Genomic DNA, 7,795 nt, shown 5'->3' with positions numbered 1-7,795 from the left:
CGGTGCTGCGCCCGCCCACGCTCTTTTGCATAGGGAAGGCTCTGGAGCGCCGGTCCCTAGTCCCTTGAGGTTCTGGCGAGAGCACCTCCCGTACCGGAAACTCCCTAAGGGGGAAAGCGTGATGGCTCAGACTGAGGACTCAGCCCTCACACCGTCACTTAGCATTTTTAACCTCAGGAAGCCCGCAGCAACCCCCTACTCCTCGCTTGCCCCTAAGTTCACAGCTCTGCCCTGTATTGTTGGGGCAGGCTTCGCACTTTTTTAATCTCCCCAGCAGCCGGCTCCACTTAGCAACAGAGAGCCACTCCCACGGGCGGAGCTGGGTGCGTGGGGGCTGGGGACGCTTTTATGCTCGCCCGCCTGAGTGCAGGTGGGAGACCTGGCTGGAGGTTGACTTGCTCCCCTGAACTCCGCTCCAGCCGGCGTCTCACCTGGGAGAGGCACGGGATTCCCCACCTCCCGCCGCTGGCAGCGTGGTCAGCCACGGACCTGAGCTTCAGGGGCACCCTGTTTGGCTTCAGAGGGCCCTTACCCCCGAGAGGGCTAAGAAGCTCAGGGGTTTTCAAGGACTAAGGTTCCCAGAGTCGAACCATCTTCAGAGATTTCTTTCCTTACCAGGAGAGATTTCTTTTTCTTTTCTTTCCTTTTTTTTTTTTTTTTTTTTTTTTTTTTTTTTTTTTTAAGATTTTTATTTGAGAGACAGAGAGAGGGAGAGAGAGAATGAGCAGGGGGAAGGACAGAGGGAGAAAGCAAGCAGACTGCCCGCTGAGCTGGAGCCTGAGGCACCTCATCCCAGGACTCTGAGTTCAGGACCTGAGCCACCCAGGCACCCCACCAGGAGAGATTTCTCAATTGAGGCTTCTCCAACCCACAAATCAGAATCTTCCAGGCATGGGCATGGTCCCTGCGACTTTTCTATGAAATAAAAGAAGGTGCCTGCTCTGGGCCAAGGCAGTCTTGCTGGGTGGTGACCTAGCAAGTGGTCAGAGGCTTTAGGTGAAGAAAAATCCCCCCTCCCTTTGGGGAATGCAGCCCCGAGCTGGGGGCGTGTAGTGGAGCATGGCCAGCACTCTGGCTCCCTTTTGCCCCCTTTATGCAGTACCCAACCAGCAATGTTAGGAGTAGAGGCCCTGAGCAGGGCTGGCAAAAACCCTAGGGATGATTCTGATGATTGGAGGGGTGGGAGCCTCTGAGGCCTGAGAGGAGATATGACCAGATGTGATACACGGTGGCCAGCATGTGACACCATAGCCAGCCCCTTCCTGCTGGGGTTCTTTAGACATTCCCAGGCCCAGATTCTAGAGCACCCCGCCCCCGGGGTTTTGTTTTTTGTTTTGTTTTGTTTTTTTACACAAAATAAGCAAAAAGAAAGCTTAACCTCCAGAAATAACGTTTAGAGAGGGAGGGAAAGCGGGAAGGGGGAGGAGAAGGAGGGGAGGGACCTTATCTATTTCAAACAGGTCCAGTTCTCCCTGCCACAAGCAGCTGAGTCATGAGATGCACCCTGTTTCACCCCCTGTCCCTCCTGTCCACGACACGGCTGCCACAGGCATTTCTTCTTCAAGGCTGGGTTCTGGGGGCTAGGCCCGGTTGAGGGCACTGGTGGGGAAGCAGGGGGTCTAGGCTGTCCCCAGACCAAAGGCTGGCTGAGCACCCTGGAGAGAGTGACAGCCCTCTCAAGGTGTTTCAGCTTTGCCAGTGGAGCAGGGAGGTGGGTTTCTGGGTGTTCCTGAGAGGGCATTGCCCTGCAGCACCCTTCATCTTCTGGGAGGCAGCTGAGCTGGAGAGGTGGGCGTACCAATGAGCTTTTACTAGTTACACTGTGGTAGCAAACAACCCTCCCCCAACCTCAGTGTCTACAACAACAAAGGCTTACTTCTCACTCACCTGGGCTGTAGGTCTCTTCCCAAGTTGTCAGCATTCCTGGACTCGAGTTGTAGAAGCAGTCCCTATTTGGGCCTGCTGGGCTTGTGGAAAGAGCAAAGGTAGAACCGGGTGATGGTACTTAAATATTCTGCTGGGTTATGCCTCGGACGTTCCGTTAGGCAAAGCAAGTCACATGGCTCATCCTGAGTCAAAGGGTCTGGGACACACTCTTCAATTGCAGGGAGAGGGCAGTGAATAATTGGGAACAAGAATACAATCTACCACAGTAGGCCCTCTGATTTAGGCCAAGGGGATTCCTTCTCAGGAAGAGAGATTATCCTTTGGCCAAAGGAAACAGTGTGAAGTAGTGGAAAGAACAAGGCTTGGAATCAGATGGGTTTAGATTTTAACCTGGACTGAGCCATGTACTAGCTGTGTGATATTGGCCAAGTTACTTAACTTCTCTGAATCTTCATTTCCATCTACAGAATGAGTATAATACCTAATTCACAGGGAATTTTTGAGGATTAGATGAGGTAATATACACTAAATCTTTGGCACATAGTAAGAACACAGTAAATATAAACTTTCCCACTCTTTTACCCACTGCCCTGCTTTGGCATTTTATCCATAACTATGGGGTACTTACTACCAATACTCCTAACCTCACAAGGTTGGGATCGAATGGAATCGAGGCAATTTATTATGTCCTACTGTGTGTCAGGCACTACACTTCACAATTTACTTTCATGATCTCATTTATTTTGCCCAATAACCCTGTGAGGTACGTACTTTATTACCCCATTTTACAGGTGAGTAAAATAAGGATCAGAAAGAATAAGTAACTTACCAAAGTTCCTGCAGTGGCTGAAATAAGACTTGAAGATTCCAGAACTCACATTCAAAAGCAATACTTTTCAAGAGTGGTCTGTCTGGCACTGCCCTATGATAAGAACAGAACAGAAATTGAGAGTGTTTGGAAACTTTTATGAGCTGAGCATTGCCACGACATTCAAGTGCATGATCGATGGTCTCATTACACTGAATGGAATATGGACGAGCTCGGTTGAGACAGCAATCTCTGGTAAGCTGCCTATGGTGGAGGCTACATTCTAGTTATGCACAGTGGGACCATTCAATAGTCCACGACTCATGGGAAATCAAAAACAGTCTTCACCACAGATGAGTGTGAGCAGCATTTTGTGTTGATGGGCCTGCCCTGTCAGCTGTGGCAGACCAGGGGGATATTCGTGGTTCATCAAAACGGTGCCTTGTTTACATTGATGTGTAAGGCTCTGGGGCAGGGTCTGTGTATTGCTCATGGCACGTGGTTTGTGCTTGGTACACAGGACACACTCAATATGAGTCTCCAGCTGGGTGAATGAATGAATGAAATGATGGAAGTGTGAATGTGTTTCTGGTTGTAAGAGGGCAACTTGATGGATGGCTTTGGGCAAAGCCAGGAATTGGGCAGATTTCTCTTCCATTTTTTTCTACTGCCTGCACTTCTAGCCCCCCTCTCCTTTCTCTTGTCTCTGCCCATGCTTAAAAGCACCTTCAGGGTGCTCTCCCGGCTGCCAGGACCCCACATGCCCTCCTTTTCTCTCACTGCCCTCCTTCCTGGCCACTTCCCAGTTCTGAGTCTGTTCCAGTGGGGGAGCTCCTCTAGCAGCTGTCCCCTGATAAAGATAACAGAGCCTACACATCTGGGAAGGGGCTCTGCTCCATCTGATAAAATCAGCAAAGCTTTCTTTCTTTCTTTTTTTAAGATTTTATTTATTTGAAGAACACAAGCAGGGGGAGAGGCAAAGGGAGAGGAAGAGAGACAAGCAGATTCCCTGCTGAGCAGGGAGCCCGATGTGAGACTCAAACCCAGGACCCTGAGGTTATGACCTGAGTGGAAGGAAGGCAGTCACTTAACTAATTGAGCCACCCAGGCACCCCTCAGCAAAGGTTTCTAAAAATACTCCAAGTAATGCTGTTATAGACACCTGAAACTGCTGTTATCACATACTGCTGGTGAAGGCAACTTGTGGTACGTTTCTAGAAAGCAGTTTGATGATGTGTATCAAGAATTTTTTTTTAATATTTATTGATTTATTTGAGAGAGAGAGAGTTTGCAAGGGTGGCGGGAGGGAGGGGCACAGGGAGAGGGAGAGAGAGAGAAAGAGTCCTCAAGCAGACTCCCCACTGAACGCAGAGCCTTGCCTCAATCCCAGGACCCTGAGATCAAGACCTGGGCAGAAACCAAGAGCCAGCCGCTTACTGACTGAGCCACCCAGGCGCCCATGCATCAAGAATTTTTAAACTGTATACCCTTTAACCTAAACACATGCTTTAAACATTTATCCAGAGGTGCCTGGGTGGCTCAGTCAGTTAAGCATTCCGATCTTGGTTTTGGCTCAGGTTATGATCCCAGGGTCCTGAGATCAGCCCAGCATGGGGCTCAGCGGGGAGTCTGCTTAAGATTCTCTCCTCCCTCCGCCCCTCCCCCTGCTCTCTCTCTCTAAAATTATTTTTAAAAATCCACATTTATCCAAAATAATAAGGGATGTGGTAGAATGTTTATGTATTGGGGTATTTATCACAGCATCATTTACACAGAGAAACAGGAAATTCAACCTAAATGGAAATGATAAAATACATTATGATACAGGTATAATGAAATGCTATTCAACCATTAAAATTATGTTTTTGAAAAAAAATAAAATTATGTTTTTGAATTATTTTTAATGATCTGCTAAGATGCTTAGTATCTATTATTAATGAAAAAAGACAAGGTTTAAGGATTTTTTTTTTAAAGATTCTATTTATTTCTTTGACAGAGACAGCCAGCGAGAGAGGGAACGCAAGCAGGGGGAGTGGCAGAGGAAGAAGCAGGCTCTTAGTGGAGGAGCCTGATGTGGGGCCTGATCCCAGAACGCCGGGATCACGCCCTGAGCCAAAGGCAGATGCTTAACCACTGCGCTACCCAGGCGCCCCAAGATTTAAGGATTTTTAAATAAAAATATATGTGCATGTAAAAATACTTATCTGCCTGGATAATGGGATTTGGGTGGTCTTATCCTTTTTTGGTATTTTCTAAATTTTCTATAATGAGCACAAAAATTATTTATGGCCAGCAAAAACATAGAAAACACTCTTTAAAGTCTTTTCTGGCTTTGCAGACAGAACTCTTTCCAGCTGTGTAGTACTCCCTGATGGCAGTCTTGCTCTGATGCAGGACACTGCTGAGGGAAGTGCCCCTGCATTTGCTGAGAGCTAGCCTTGAAATACTTACACTGTTAGCCTGTTTTCTGGTCCTAGCATTGCCACTAACTGGCTCTGAGACCTTGGACAAGTCATTTTATTTCTCTGACTTTGGGAGTCCTCATAAAATGAAGTGTCCAGATTGGATGATTTAAGGGTTAAATTCTGATTCTGTGATTCTGATACTCATTAAGTCAATGTATTCATTGTGAGTAAGACTCCATGATTTACCTTTCTCTGCTGTATCTTCAACAGTGGATTATTATTTATAGCTAAAGGAATGACTCTCTAATGGTGGAATTTCACATTGGGCTATATGAATCACCTACACCCGAACACTGACCATACAGTTCTTTACAACTCATACATCTAGATATTATCTGGCTTTCCTAGAGAGTCAAGGATCCTTCCACATCAGCCTAAGTCTTTAGAGGGAGGGGAGTGGTGCCTGCCTGGAAAAGCAAGATAAGCTCTTGTGTTCTAAGCTTCCTTCCCTTTCCTTCTCCCTTCCTTGAGTGAGTCTCAGCTGTTCACCAGTGTCGGCTTCCTCTGTCTTCATCCTCTTCCCTATGGTTATATCGGGCTTATGACAGTGTGGTTCCCTGGTGGGCTGGTGGCTCAGACACTACAGCTGGGTGAGGAAGGAGTGTGACTCATGCCCTGAGTCTAGTGAGTCAGACTTGCGGTGGGCTGGACCAGGGGCTTCCCCAGGACAGGAAGCAGGTTCTATGTATGCAGAGACCGTAGCTTCTCCTGGTAGTGACACTGCCAGGAGAGAGGACCAGTCTTCTCTTCCATTTCTGTGAACACACTCAGGAGCCCCTCTCATCAAATGTAATGCCACCTCTTCTAAGCCTTAGAAGGTCATGTCAATCTGTGACAATTGCCTGCTTTCCTGGCATTTGAGAGGAAGAAGGAGATGAACAGACCATACCTGGGGCCAGAGGATAAGAATTTCCCATTCTATCCTCTCATATCCTAGGTTTGAGCCCAGCAAGATTTCAGAGCTCATAGGGTTCTTTCCTCCTCTTCCTAGCTCAAGAACTGAGAAGCAAGTGCATCATAATTGAAATCCTACCTTGTGTGACCTTGGGCAAGTTATTTAACTGCTTTGAGTTTCAGTTTCCTTTGCTGGGGGAAAAAAAAGGATAATAAACTCAATGGAGTTGCTGTGCATTAAATAAAACCTAGCACCCACTACAGATCTGGCTTCAGAAGGTGAGTCTATGTTCATTCTGAAATGGAGTGGAAGCTCCATTGCTTTTGGACTCACTGGGAGATGTGAAGTCTGTCACTGAGAAGGCTGAAGTGGGGCCATTTCCAGGGCAGGAGTGCCCATTGTGGTTTGGGAATTAGCCCCAGGCTGGTTCTGAAAGGCAGCCTGGGGTACTTTCTCCTGACAGAAACTTTTCTTCCCTTCTAGGCATCTGGGGCCTTTCCCCTTCCTGGTGAATAGTCCTGAGGGGGCCCTTCACGTGCAGTGCAAACAATGAACAAGCTGAATGTGTCCTAAGGATTACTAGACAGAATCAGTATTACTATGTTTCCTTTTGTTTCAGGATCCAGTTGCCTGTCCTCATTTAAAATTTTGATATTTTGTTCATCCCGGATTTTTTGCATTATTTTTTATTTTCAAAAACATTGAGTCAAAATATAATTTATCTAGATTACTGAGTTCCTTGCATTCCCTTAAATTTTGCCCCATTTCTAATGATGAAATGTCTCCAGTTCTAGCTTTTTTAGGGGGCCTCGGGCGTGGGAGGGTTTATTTTGGAGGCAATCTGTGCCTGCTTCTTTAAACCTATGACCTTTTTTTACGAATGGGAACTTTGCTCTTTGCGTACCAGAGGCCAGGATAAAGTTCCTAGACGGGTTCCACTCCATCCAGTCTCCCACCTGCATTTCCACTGAGCTCGGGGATGACTCCGAATTCTTGAAAATTCCGTTTAATTCCGTCAATACTACTCAAGGGCCAGTAGGCAGCTGGTGAAGGCTGGGGGTGGGCGACGATGGGCGCCGACCCGACCGCCAGAGGCCCCGAGCGCGCGGGGGACACCTGGATGGGGCACCGCGCCCGGTCGGAGAGCGCGGGGCCGGCAGGGCTCCCGGAGGCGACGGCAGGGCGGGACGCCGAGAGCTGGCAGACTCTGTACCCGGAGGCCCAACGGCGGACCCTAGCACACCTTCGCGGGGGCAACCGCGTCAGAAACCCCGACCTGGCGTGACTTCCTGCCCGGGAGGCCCCGCGGCCTCGGGCTCTGGCCGCGGGCCAGGGAGGCGCCGCCCGCGCGGCTTCGGAGGCGCTTCCTGGGCGCAGCGGGCGCGGGAGGGCGCGGGAGGCGCGGTCTCCAGCCACCTGCACACGTGCAGCCTCAGCAGCCCGGTGTTTGTCATCAGAAACGCTGATGTTGTGCTCCTCTTGAGCACCTCATTCAGTGAAGACGTAGCTGTTTGTAACATCATTTTCAGGGAAATTGGAGACTCCTCCCACCCCCCATTTCTGTGAAAACAGGGCTGCTGTACTAAGACCGAAAAATCTCAGCTCCTGCAGTAGCCACCTATGCATTCAACAGTTTCCTCGTGAAACGCTCACAGTGACTTTTCTGGATGTCCTTTGCTAAATCCCAATCTGTGAAGGTACTTGAAGGCTGCACGCAGCAGCAGGGGAGAGAATAAATTG

Source organism: Ailuropoda melanoleuca, chromosome 14, assembly GCF_002007445.2.
Source record: "Ailuropoda melanoleuca isolate Jingjing chromosome 14, ASM200744v2, whole genome shotgun sequence".
In the NCBI taxonomy this organism is placed as follows: Eukaryota; Metazoa; Chordata; class Mammalia; order Carnivora; family Ursidae; genus Ailuropoda; species Ailuropoda melanoleuca.
The sequence above is the reverse complement of the archived record's forward strand: the minus strand, read 5'-3'. Positions refer to the sequence as shown.